At 42.6% G+C, this 13,673-nt stretch overlaps 1 pseudogene; it reads left to right on the forward strand.

Moving 5' to 3' along the window:
* LOC8080845 lies at positions 9,584-12,749 on the forward strand (annotated as a pseudogene).

Genomic DNA, 13,673 nt, shown 5'->3' on the forward strand with positions numbered 1-13,673 from the left:
TCAAGAATAAGAGACATGGCACTTGACTAGACCGTTCTATCTTTTAACTGCTCAAGACAGAAGTGACGGTTACAAGTCCCATGGTGAAAGGTAAAATAAGTAAGTTTTAAGTCCTAACAGTTTACTCTAACTCAGAGATGAGATCTTATTTTAAAGTATGTGTACCGTCAACTTTTAAAGGCATTACAGCAACTTCTGATCCATCACCGAGATTATCCTTGCTCAGGGGCGAGCAAGAGGTAAGCTTGGGGGAGTTGTTGACGGTCCTTAAGTATCAAATTTAATTAACAAATAAACAAAGAAAAGGATCCAAATGCAACCAACATCCAGACTTAGGGTTTTATCTCACAGAATTCCACGAGTTTTGGTGTTTGTCTATTTCTGTAGGGGTTATCAGAAAATATGGAAGAAAGGCCCACACGTCGGGTTTACATAGAGATATTAACGTGCCGCGCAATTATCTTACATCTAGAAGAGTCCAGAAGCCACGGGAACGAACGGGAGACCGGACGGGCTCAGGGGCAGGGCGCCCGCCCTGGCCTCGGGGCCAATCAGCTTTAACTTCACGGATCATGCTCCACCGACCTAAAGAATCAAGGAAAACCATGCGATTAATGTCGGTTTGATCCGACGGCCCATATTCACTTGGAAGGACTATATAACCAGACACCTTGGCCCCTGGAGGAGGAGAGCTCAAACCCCTAATTCATTATTCATCTTGAGAGAAGAAGCCTCTGATCAAGCCTTAGAGCCACCACATCAATTAGATCTCTAGTTTAGCATAGTAGAAGGAGTCAATCTTCGATTGGTTTCCGGATCTGTCAGGAGGATTCTTGGTAATTCTATTGTTCTTCAATTGTTCATCTTTGTTCTTCAATATTATGAATATGACTTTGTTCTACTTCAATATATTAATTATAACTTTACTCTACTTGTTTATATTCGCAATTATATTGTTCTTAGTTTATCATAGTTATATACTTGGCTTAGTTAGATTGGAATTATATACATGTTTAGGATCGTATAGCATTTATCCATGTGTACAGTGGGTAAATGATAAGTATTGTGTAGGCGTGGTGCCTATACCGTATTTATCTACGATTGTACCCTATATGCCAGATCGTGGGGTAGTTCGTGGTAGTGACAGCTCCATTGATTCTTATATAGTCCCCCTCTCGTGTATTGGGCTGGCAGAGAAACATTATTACAGGGGAGTGATTGCGATGTTTCTCATATTCATTGATAATATCACTATGCATGGGCGTAGTCTTGTCTCGCAATGATTGCCAAGTATAATTGCACTAACTATGATATGCTAGACTGTATAGTTGAGAATAACTTAATTAGGAAATATTCTTGTAGTTCGTCCTAATTCCATGCTAATGACTTGCTAGAATATCTAATTGATGTGCTTATCATATTTATATGTGGCCAAGTTATGCTGATCAGATTAATTATCTTTGTCACCATTCATATTTTATATATCTTTCATTTGACATTTATCCCTATATGAAAGAGATAGATAAATGCTCTCAATTATACATGCAATGATAGATACTCAATTCTATATTCCATTCTATAATCAACATTGATGATTACTAATCTCTTCCCAGTGGTAAAAATATAAATAACGATACCTAGAATACTTCTCGGTTAAAATGCTACATTGGTATTAATCTATGCGCTTGCAGATGTCATTTATTATTTATTTAGAAGAGCAATTGCATATTTCAATACCGCGTCTTTCATGTCATGCTGGGGATGACAACTTGGCTTAAGTGGTATGAGGGATAGGTTTGGCATTTTTAGCGCCGTTATCAGAATTAGAAAACTAAGTCTACTTTTGGTAGTGACGTTAAGAATGCCCGACAATGATGGTGATTTTGGTGATGATAAAGAATGATGTCATGAAAAAGGATATTATTTTCAACTGACATTCTCTATGTCTTATTCATTTATGTTTATTTGTGTTTTTGTACAATGAAATATAGTAATTAAGTATAAACTTCTAATTATATTAAGCAATCATGATGTTAGTATTGATATAAGCTCCATTTTTTTTACTATTTTTAATATTATGCTAGTGGGACTTAATGACTGTAATCTGTAATACACTATGCACACACTAATCTCTATAATGCGCAATATGTTATGCAGGCCTTGCTATGAGTCTGCTTTTCACAATTTATTACCTTTCTAGGGGCTAGAAAGCAAGTTCATGGTACTCCTAAAGGCATAACATTAGAGAAACTTCCTTGACCAATAAGATAAATCAAGAAAACTGTAGTAGTAGCTACAACAGGAGCTGAATATGCAACAACAATCCAAGGGTGCATACCTAGATAGAAATTAAGTTCCCACTCAGAACCCATATAACAAGCTACTCCAAGTATGAAGTGTGGAACAATTAGCTTATAAGGACTGCCATTGTATAATCATTCATCAAAAGATGATATGGATGTAGAGCTAGTCGCAAAGGATTGAAGGTGTGCATCGTAAGGTCGAAACCGTAGCAAGCATATTTGTTCATCGGGTGTCACTGAGTGTGTGTCTCTAGTGACTCAAGTGGACTCTGAAAGCCCTAGTTTGGTTTTGGATAATTGATGAAACCCTAGTACTAACCTCTATACTAAGTGTGTGTAGACTTAATGAGGTTGGTACATGCCAAGTGATGGAGCAAGAGATGATCATAGTGATGATGGTGATGACCACAAGATGATCAAGTGCTCAACTTGGAAAAGAAGAAAGAGAAAAACAAAACCCTATGGAGATCAAGGCAAAGGTATTGCTTAGGGTTTTGGTTTTGGTGATCAAAACACCATAGAGGGTGTGATCACACTTAGGATAGATAGCCGTACTATAAAGAGGGGAATTCTTTGGCTAAGCGGTTATTAAGTGCCACTAGGTGTCATTGTTCATGTGCATGCATTTAGAACCTAGTGAGCTAACTTAACTCCTTCAAAGAAAATGATTGTGAAAATGCTAACACACGTGCACATGTTGGTTCACACTTTGTGGTGTTGGCACACTTTGAGAAGGAGGTTGAGGTTGGAAGGGTTGAGAGAGGATTGGGTGTCGGCGCACTTTGTGGTGTCGGCGCTTTTTGAGAAAATGAAGTGCATATTTTCTATTGCGCCGGTGGAAAATTTGGAGAAGTCTCAGGAGTGTTTCTTGCTGAGAAACACTCACCGAACGCAGCACCGGACGCTGAGCCTAAGCGTCCGGTGTGCTGTTGTGCTTGACTCGACTAGGGTTAAGCACCGGATGTAGGGTGACTCCTGTTCATGCATCCGGTGCTATCTGACTACTGAGGGTAAACCTAACTGAGAGCACCGGACGTTCAGGGTGCGTCTAGTGGCTCACGTCCGGTGACCCTACGAGTTTGCGAACTTCCCTGCGTTTAAGACCGGTGAGCACCGGCGTCCGGTGACCTCGCGCGTTTGCAAACCTCTCTGTGTTTAAGACCGGTGTGCACCGTACGTGTCCGGTGCCAACTTAAGTGCGTCTGGTGCACTGCAGGTTACCGTTAGACTCCGACGCGTGAGATTCAAAACGCAACACGTGGCTGTTTCTGGAGCACCGGACGTAGGTGCTGAGCGTTCGGTGCCTCCTATTGAGCGTCCGGTGACCCTGTGTTTTGCCCAGTGAAAGAGCCAACGGCTCTATTTGTTTGAGGGGTCTTTAAATACTTGTTGGCCGGCTTAGGGCTCACTCTCTTGGCATTCTAGCATACTTGACATCCTTGTGAGCCTAAGCAAACACCTCCCACTCATCTCCTTCATCGATTAAACATCTTTGTGAGATTGGGAGTGATTCCAAGCGCATTTGCTTGAGTGATTGCATCTAGTGGCACTTGGGGATCGTTCTAGCTGCGGTTTTCTTGTTACTCTTGGTGGTTGCCGCCACCTAGACGGCTTGGAGCAGCGGAGGAGGATTGGCACGAGTTGGTGATTGTTCGTGGCCATCTCCCGGTGATTGTGAGGGGTCTTGTACCTTCCTCGACGGAGAGCCGAAAGGTAACTCTAGTAAAGTGCTCATGTCATTGATCGAGTTACCTCACTTGAGGATAGGTTCTTGTGGTGTCCTAGTGAGGACGAGGTTCGTGCTACACCTCTTAGCCACTGAACCACCAAGTGTTGGTCGACACAACGGGGACGTAGCGTGCCGGCAAGCACGTGAACCTCGGGAGAAAAATTGGTGTCTCAATTGTGTTTGATTGGCATTCTCTCGGTGCTTGATTATTTATATTGGTGATTGGTTCATCCCCTACACGGCGGTATAAATATCTCATCCTATCTATTACTTACCGCAAACTAGTGTAATTAGTTTAGTTGCTTACTTTGCCTTGTGTAGCTTAGTTCACTAGTGTTGCTTATAGAGACTTAGTTCTTGTGTGCATAGTGATCATAACAACTAGAATTGTTGGGTAGGTGGCTTGCTAACACCCCTTTAGAGCTAGAGCAAAAAGCTTCGCTTTGTTATTTACTAACCACTTGCTCTAGTGAGTTTGTAGTTTTTTTTTAAATATGCTATTCACCCCCCTCTAGCCAGTAGGACCTTTCAGACTCAAGAACAAAAAGAACACAGAGAGTACTAAAAGGCCCTTGTTTGGTTTTGGTAATTGAGTGACAACTTAGGTGCACTAATAGTGTTTATGTGAGATACACACGAGATTAGTCCACATGTGAATATGTGATAATGGAGGAGCTCATTGCATATGAGACATGACATGGAGTCATGTGACCAAGGTGGATAAGATCAAGATGAGGCTTAGCTCGATGGATTGGTTGCAAGTATGAAAGGCAAATCGGAGGCTTTGAAGTGAGGGACCATGTGTGACGGTTGTTGACGGTTCTTAAGTATCAATTTTATTTATCAAATAAACAAAGAGAAAGGACTAATATACAAACAACACCTAGAATTAGGGTTTGATCTGACAGAATTCCATGAGTTTTGTTGTTTATCTGTTTCTGCAGGGGGTTATCAGGAAATAAGGAAGAAAGGCCCACATGTCGGGATTACATAGAGATATCAATGCACCGCGCAATTTTCTACCATCTAGAAGACTCTAGAAGCCACGGGAACAAAGCAGAGGCCGAAAGGGGCCTGGCCCAGGGCGCCCGCCCTGAGGACCAGGGCGCCCGCCCCCTCCTGGATTCCAATCAGAACTCTTTTCGCGGACGACGCTCCACCGACCTAAAGGATCAAGGATAACCGTCCAATCAATGTCGGTTTGATCCAATGGCTCACGTTCACTTGAGGGGACTATAAAACCAGACCTCCTGGCCCCTGGAGGAGACAAGTTCATCATAGAGTTGAGAGGAGCCCTCGAAGGAATACCTCTCCTCTAAATAAAATTTCTTTTTAGGCTTAGCATCCAATGTGAGTAGAATTAGATTTTCTAGTTTCTACTAGATTGAGAGAGATAGAATGGAGGTGTAGATTGGAGGAAGCCCGGCCTGTCGGTGTCTACTCCGAGTTTGTACCTGCGGGATCAAGTTCTCCTAACCCGAAGCTTGCTCCTAGGATTCTTCAGTATTTCGACTTCTAAATTCTAGTAAGTTCTTGTTTTATTGTTCTTTTGGTTTATGAGTTTACTTTAATCTCTTCGCGTAGAGTTTAGAGTAATCATCTCTAGCGTAGACGTGGTGTTTGGGCTAGGATACTCATAGATATTCCCTGACTAGCTAGATCGTGGTAGTAGCGAGGAACGTGACATTTCCGAGTTACCTTTGCAGACCATATCTCGTTAGCAGGAAGGATAGGGTTTATAGGTGTGGGTTGAACATCCTCTGTGGTGTCTAGATTCTGTTAGCCTCCCTAATAGAACAATAGATCATCCTTACCAAGGTTAGAAAGAGATTACAGTTGTAGTCTTCTCTATTTATCACTCACATCGAGAAACATTCTTTGTAGCCTAAAGGTTAGTAGTAATAGACCGGGTTAGTCAGATACACTCTTTCTCCTAGTGGTAAAAAAAATAAATACGATACTCTAGATAACTTCCCGGGTGAAGTGCTCACCGTTATCTGTGCGCTTGCGGATCAATTCCTTATTGTGTTCCCAAATATCAACAACGGTGAAGCTTGAGCAAGACTTGGCGCTAATGGACCAAGACAATAGTGAAGAGCAAGTGAGGTCAAGATCAATGAACCAATACAGTCACGTGATGATCTAAAGTGGATCATATCATTTGGTGATTGGTTGGTGCATGTGTTGCATCAACTTTGGAGGAGATAGAATGGAATGCGCAAGGCAAAGGTATAACCTAGGGCTTTTTCATTTCATAGATTAGGTGTGTAGAGAAGTTGATGACTGGATTTAGGATAGATGGATGTACTATCAAGAGGGGCAAACTTATTTGCATATCGATCATCTAGTGCCACTTGAGCGATCTAACTTTGCATATGTGTTAGGATCGAGTGGCGGGCAAGTTGAGAGGCTAACTTATTTTGGAAAATGTTTCTAAAATGCTAACACACTTGCACAAGTTGATCGAGTCATGAGAGTGTTTCTCACTGAGAAACACTCGTTGGACGCTGAGGTCAGCAGTGTCGGACGCTGGACCTATGTTTGATGCAGTGTGGCAGAACTATGTGCGTCACCATGGGTCATCGACGCATCCGACGCTCAGGCACCACTACGTCCGATGCACACTATGTTTCTTAGGGTTTCATGAGGTGTACGTGTCGGACGCTGGGATGCGTCCAATGATCACCCGTTAGACACGTCTGATGGTGAGTAACTGAGTTTGGGAACTCTTTGAGTAGCATCCGACATGAGGTGCCAACATCCGATGAATTACGTCGGAGCGTCTGATGCCTCTACACATGTGAGTTAGTCGTTAGTGGCAACGGTTAAGTTCAAACAGCTAGTGACACGTGGATACTATGTAAGCATCGGATGCTAGGGAGGTGCGTCTGACCTAGTGTTGGAGCATCCGATGCCCACGCATTCGGAGTAGTAAGGGCTCCAACGGCTCTATTTGGCTTAGGGATATAAATAGATATGGTGGCCAGCCTTAGGCTGGTTGCTAAGCACACTAAGGCCTTGGTGGCTTATGTGGTGGTGCTTGGGATCCCTCTAACTCACTCATGCTTGATAGTGTTCATCCGATCGAGTGAGAGAGCAATTCTAGTACAATTGCATCGTGAGGTTCCATTGAGTGGCACTAGGTGTTTGTGTTGCAAGACAATAGTGCTTGTTTCTCTTGGAGATTGCCACCTCCTAGACGGCTTGGTGGCTTGTGACTCTATTGAAGCATGCAAGGAGATTGTGTGATGCCCTGGAGAAGAGATTGTGAGGGGTACGGTGCTCACCCCGCGGGGATAACGAAGAGTAACTCTAGTAGAGCGAGACACGAAGGGCGATAAGTGGTCTGACCAGGTCAAGTGCTAGAGCTTGTGGTAAGCACTCCACGTGGGAGAATGTGACTTGTGAGTCACCACTAGCAAGAGGACTGCTGGCAACCTTGGAGCTTGTCTCAACAAGGACTTAGCTTCGTGGCAACCAAGTAAACCTTGGTAAAAAATCACCGTGTCAACATTGACTACTATTCTTTCTGGTTTACATTCGCCATACACAAACTTATATGTACTTTCTATATATAGTGCTTGTGTTGCTCTTAACTAGTTTAGCCTGTGTAGCTTGTTAGTTATCTTCTTGATTGTGTAGCTAGAAGTAGTTTCCTTGCATGGCTAATTTGGTTTGTGTAACCTTGTTAGTCACGTTGCTTAGTATATGTAGCTAAGTAATTTGTGCTCCATAACTTGGCTTTGTGTAGCTTAGGAGCTTTGTGCTTTTGCTTACTAGTTGTGTAGAAGCTCCCCCGATTTGTAAAGTACTAGTGACTTAGGTTTGTGTGACCTTTCTTCTAGATTTGGTTAGGTGGGCTTTTGCTAAGGAAGCACCTTGATTGCTTGTTTAGGATCTTTTAGAAGGTGCTAGAGAACTTATATAGAGGGGTGTTGTCTTGGCTAGACCTATAGTTTTAGCCAGCGTGATAAGTTTTAAAAAGGACTATTCACCCCCATCTAGTCTACCAACTCGACCCTTCAAGTATGCAACGGTTTATCTTGGTTCAGGCTATTAGGGCCCTAGATCCAGCAATAGATGATCCTTGTACTCAAGAGCACCCAAAATTAGGGTTACAATAGAGTGTAAGAAAATTTGACAGTGGATTGCTCAATGCAAATCCTAAGCTCATCGGTGGTTAATTAGGTCACTTACTCATTAGAGAGGAAGAAGACAATGGTAAAGAGAAGGAGATCTTGATACTCCTATCGGGGTGGCTCTGCTATCGATGCAGAGCTCAAGTTGTTTTCTCATGAGGACGTGAGTGATCGGATCTGTTTCTCTCCTTTTGTCCTCCCCCTCTCTATGATCCTACTACCTACCCTTATAAATCAAGGTAGGTAAGGTACATGGTAGTTTGCAGGAGTTTAATCTATGGTTTATGTGCCCCATAGTCTAGGAGGGTCTTACAGCAACATGGATGGACCTTGGCGTTATTGTGGAGTCAGAGAAGCCATGGGCATCATCGGGATGCTTTATGATGCTCTAACCGTTGTGCTTTGTTGGCTTGGACCGACCTCCACCACGTGCAACTTCTGGAGGCTTCCTTGGTGGTGGTGGTGTCTGACTTGAAGGGCTGATGAGCAAGCCTAGGAGCCCCCGAGCCTCTGAAGACATCGAAGGGGTTTTGTCCCGTCATGTCCCGTGTGTGACCTTGTAAGAGAAGTTGTTGACAACATTGTGCCCATTGTGTGGTTCTAGGGAGCCCTCAAGCCTTGGGTGCTCAGGGCACTTGCTTTCCTGCCTAGGTCTTAGCCAATACTGGAGGTCAGGGATAGGGATCTGGCTCGGGCTCTCGTTGATTGGGAGATGAGGGCTCAAGCAAGCCACTGAGCCCTGAGCAGAGGCCGAGAGCATGCTTGGGCTTAGCCTAATCCTTAGACATAAGGTGTGTGCGAGCGCACCCTAAGCGATCCTAGTGGGACCGGTCTAGGGGGTCCTTTGATGAGGAACCTCTTACGCGCTAGAGTTAACATACCCCTACATTAGAATCTTGTCAATGTGCTTATGTTGGATGGTGATTATCACACATTAGCCAAAGCTAAGAAAGCACCAGAGATTGCTACATAGGTCTTACTGCTGAATTGGGATTATAACCTAATTTAAAACATAATTCTAGCAACAACCAAGAACATGTTTGTTTACTAAAACCAATTTAATAGCGTTACACATATGGAATAAAAAATAACAAGCTTGCTAAGCATATGCTGCCACAATAAAATGAAGGACATCAAACTATACCATGAATGTCAATGTTTTTGCTGACTTTGAGCCCTTAGATCACAAACCTTTTAGAGTTCAACATATGTTATTAAAGCAAGATAGAGCTAAGATTGATGAACAAATCTTAGTAACATCAAATGATGATTGTTTATACATGGAGTCAAGAGATAAGGGAGAGGAAAGATGGCAACTTTAGAAACTAAATCAACACATAGTCGTTGGTTTAGTTTAGAAGCTAAATAATGTTTAAGTAAAATGCATGAGCAGTCCTTAAACTTGTCACATGATGTCAAATAGTTCATCGAATTCTCAAAATGCATTCTCAGGTATTTAATAAACTTGTCTTGTGTGTTGCCACCCAAGTCACCGAACTCTCAAAATGCATTTTCAAGTATCCAAACTTAGGATGCCATGCAAATTTAATGTTTAGGTCCACAAAATATTGTGTCATCTGGGTCCAAAAAAGAGCTCCAACCATCCCACATGTAAGTCTCTACGGCTCCATCTATATGCTCTTCCTCTCTTTTAGCTTGGCAACTAGTCATCCCTAACCCATGCTTTCATCATTTCTCCACATCAAAGGCCACGACGTCATCAATAGTGGTTGCAGCAAGGGCAAAGTTAGTGCTCCTTAGAGGAAAGAGGTAGGTGAATGATTGCTTTGTCATTAACTATCTAGCCTGGTCAAGAATGAGGTGTGGATCCAACTACTATGGCATGTGACATTGTGAGTAGATCAGGTCTATTTGAATCTAAGTGACATATTATGACAAGTTCAGGACCTGAATTAAATGCTGCGACAAGTCCAAGAATCTAAAAGTACATTTAAAAAGTTTGGAACCTAGATACATTATACTTAAAGAAAGTTCGTGGACCAAAAATGTATTTTAAAAGTCTAGGGATCTAAATGATACCTTGAAACAAGTTCAGAGACTGCTCAACAATATTTCATTATAATATAAACTAGACACAAAACCAAAAACACATATATTCACAGGGGTGAAGGTATATTATGTGCAGGGGGTGCAAATGCACCACCCAAAAAAAATACAAAATAGTGTGTTTGATTAAAATCCCACCATATATGCACCACCTATTAGGTTTGTCTATACACTTAGAAGGCAAGTGCGCCACCCTCCAGTTTGCTTTAGCTTCACCATTAAATATTCACGTGTCTTCCATGCCATCTCGCTCAGCAAGGGATGCCGAGTACGCCGCCTGATCCATCACCACACATGGGGATCCCAGAATTGAAATGCCACTAAAAGCCAAAACAAACAACTAAGAAAAACTTGCCAAAACTATCCCCATCCTAAGCAAAACGAACCTACCAAGGTTACCACAAGACGGTCAAAGCCAACTGATACCATCTAGAACATCCTACAACAGGATAAAAGGACCAAGTGACAACCCTATTACAAAAAACATCATTTGGTCATCACAAATTCACTCCTAAGTTCTCCTTGCTCGCATCCTCATCATGATCAGAGTTTCCACCATCTTGTAGTAGCAATTGGTTCACCTATCTTGCAGTTTGTGCAACCAAGATTTGCTCGGCGACCCTGAGCATAGTATTCTTGATCAAGTTCTGCAAACAACCCTGCCCAATATTTCATCAACGCAAAGGCATAAACTAAAAGATGTTAAGGTATCAATAATTGAATCAGTTATTAGGGATGTAATCTGGCGGGCCATTATTGTGAGAATTTTCATGCTTTACTTTCTGGTATGCTATATTCGATTAATTAATTTAGAAGACCTAACAACCTTTAGAAACTGATCCCTACAAACAAATCTCACATATACGAAGAGGAAGTTTTGATTTTAATATTTAATTCTAGTCAATTTGACTTTTTTAAAAATAATAATAATAAAATGTCATGGGTCATCCCCCGGCCCTAAGTGCCGCGAAGCGAGGCTGAAAGGAGGGTCCAGGCCGGCCAAACTGTGGTTTGGGGGAAGGAGGCTTGCAGTTACATATTTTTGCCAGGAGGCTGGTTGGAGCCCAGGGCCTTGAGGCTACATGTGGAGACTACGGTTTTATTTTGATTGAAACTTTATGCCATCACAGTTGAGGTGGAGCCATCCGACACGATCGACGATGTTAGAGAAAAGATTCATGGGCATCAGAGGCTCGTCTTTGCTGGCAAGCATCTTGAGGATGGAGGAACACTTAAAGGTTACAACATCCATAATGGCTCTACCCTGCACCTTGATTTTGGCATGCGTATTTTTGTGAAGACCATCTCTGGTAAGACAATCACTGTGGAGGTGGAGCCATCTGATACGATTAGTGATGTCCAGGAAAGATATGGAAGCAGCAGAGGATCATCTTTGATGGACAGCAACTAAGGCCTTGTTTAGTTCACTTCAAAATCAAAAAAAAAAAAATCAAAGATTTTCCGTCACATCAAATCTTGTCACACATGCATAAAACATTAAATATAGATACAAAAATAACTAATTGCACAATTTGCTTGTAATTTAAGAGAGATTTTTTAAGCCTAGTTAATTCATGATTGACAATAATTATCAAATAAAAACGAAAATGCTATAGTAACAAAAACTTTTCAGGCACCGAACTAAACAAGGCCTAAACGATGAGGGCAAGCTTGCTGATTGCAACATTCACAAGGAGTCAACTCTGCACCTTGACCTCAGCCATCAGGGTGGCATGCAGGTTTTTGTGAAGGCCCTCCCTAGCAAGACCGTCACGCTGTCTGTGAAGCCATCTGACATGATCGGCGATGTGAAGGCAATGATTCAGGACAAGCAGAGGCTCTTCTTTGATGGCAAGCAGCTTGCCGGATGGGCGGACACTTGCCGGTTACAATGTGCAGAAAGAGTCCCCTGCACCTTGGCTTTGGCATGCAGATTTTTGTGAAGGCTTTCACTGGCCAGACCATCACTCTCGAGGTGGAACCATCTGACACAATCGACGATACTAAGGCCTTCTTTAGATGTGAACATTTTTTGGATTTTACTACTGTAGCAATTTCTCTTGTTTGTGGCAAATATTGTCTAATAATAGACTAACTAGAATCAAAAGATTCGTCTCGCGATTTACATGCAAACTGTGTAATTAGTTTTTATTTTTGTCTATATTTAGTGTTTCATGCATGTGCCGCAAGATTCGATGTGACGGGGAATCTTGAAAAACTTTTTGGATTTTGGTGGGAACTGAACAAGGCCTAAGGAAAGGATTCAGGACCAGCAGATTCTTGTCTTTGATGGCGAAAAGCTTGAGGATGAGCATACACTTGCAGATTACAATATCCAGAACGAGTCCACACCTGCATAACTGGCAGGATTATCTCCCCTCGAGAAGTCGAGATTGACTCTGATGATGACTGAAGTTGAAGTGTAAGATCATTTATAGTGTGCGCATTCCCCTGCAATAGGCTGATCGGCACGTTATGTTTGCTTCCAAGCAGCTCGAGGGCTCATGTTAATTATTCTACCCACCAGGCACCAGGCCACCACTAATACCACCTCTGTTGACTTGAGAATGGGTGCCGCTATGTTGGATTGCATCTTTATCTTCACGTAATTGTAGCTGTCACTGTCTGTGTTTAGTTGTATGATGGTACTTTCCTCAGTGTCTGTGTTTAACCGTACGATCATAATTTCCTTTCAGAATTTCAGCTTGAAAAACCAAACCCAAATTTTTTTTTTTTGAAACGAAACCGGCAGGAGAGCTGCCTATTGTATTAAATAGGAAGAGCCTAGACAGGCACTGTACAGCCAAGTACAAAAAGATCTTAAGATCTTAAAAAAAAACAGCTACAACTCCAAAACCTCGCGTTAGGAACAAAATACATCAAGCGCGCAAAAATAAGTTAGAAACGTGCTTTGCACCCGCCATTACCCACACTCTTGCCTCATCCTTGATTTTCTGGAGGAGTTGCGCTGTCGCAGATTCCTTGTGCTCAAAGATTCGTGCATTTCTTTCTTTCCAAATCTCCCAACAAACGAGCATGATGATCGAACGAAGGCCTCGCCTCGCCATCGAAGGTGTGTGATCCATGTTGTCCCACCAACTTTGTACAGAGTCTGCTGGCACCCAGGCGGAAGGGTGCAGCTGTTCATTACTTAGCCATGTTGCAATGCCCTCCCAGATACGCCTAGTGTAGCGGCAGTCTTGGAATAAGTGGACGCCAGATTCTGGACTATGCCTGCATAAGGCGCACACTCCATTGTTCGGCCATCTGCGCGCTTGAAGCCTATCCGCCGTCCATATCCTATTTTGGATGGCTAGCCATGCAAAAAATTTGCACTTTGGTGGTGCCCAAACTTTCCAGATGAGGCAATTGAAATTTGTCACCGTTGCTCCAATGAATTGCGCACGGTAGGCCGATCCCGTTGTGAATTTTCCA

This window comes from Sorghum bicolor, chromosome 7, assembly GCF_000003195.3.
Source record: "Sorghum bicolor cultivar BTx623 chromosome 7, Sorghum_bicolor_NCBIv3, whole genome shotgun sequence".
NCBI classification, from domain to species: Eukaryota; Viridiplantae; Streptophyta; class Magnoliopsida; order Poales; family Poaceae; genus Sorghum; species Sorghum bicolor.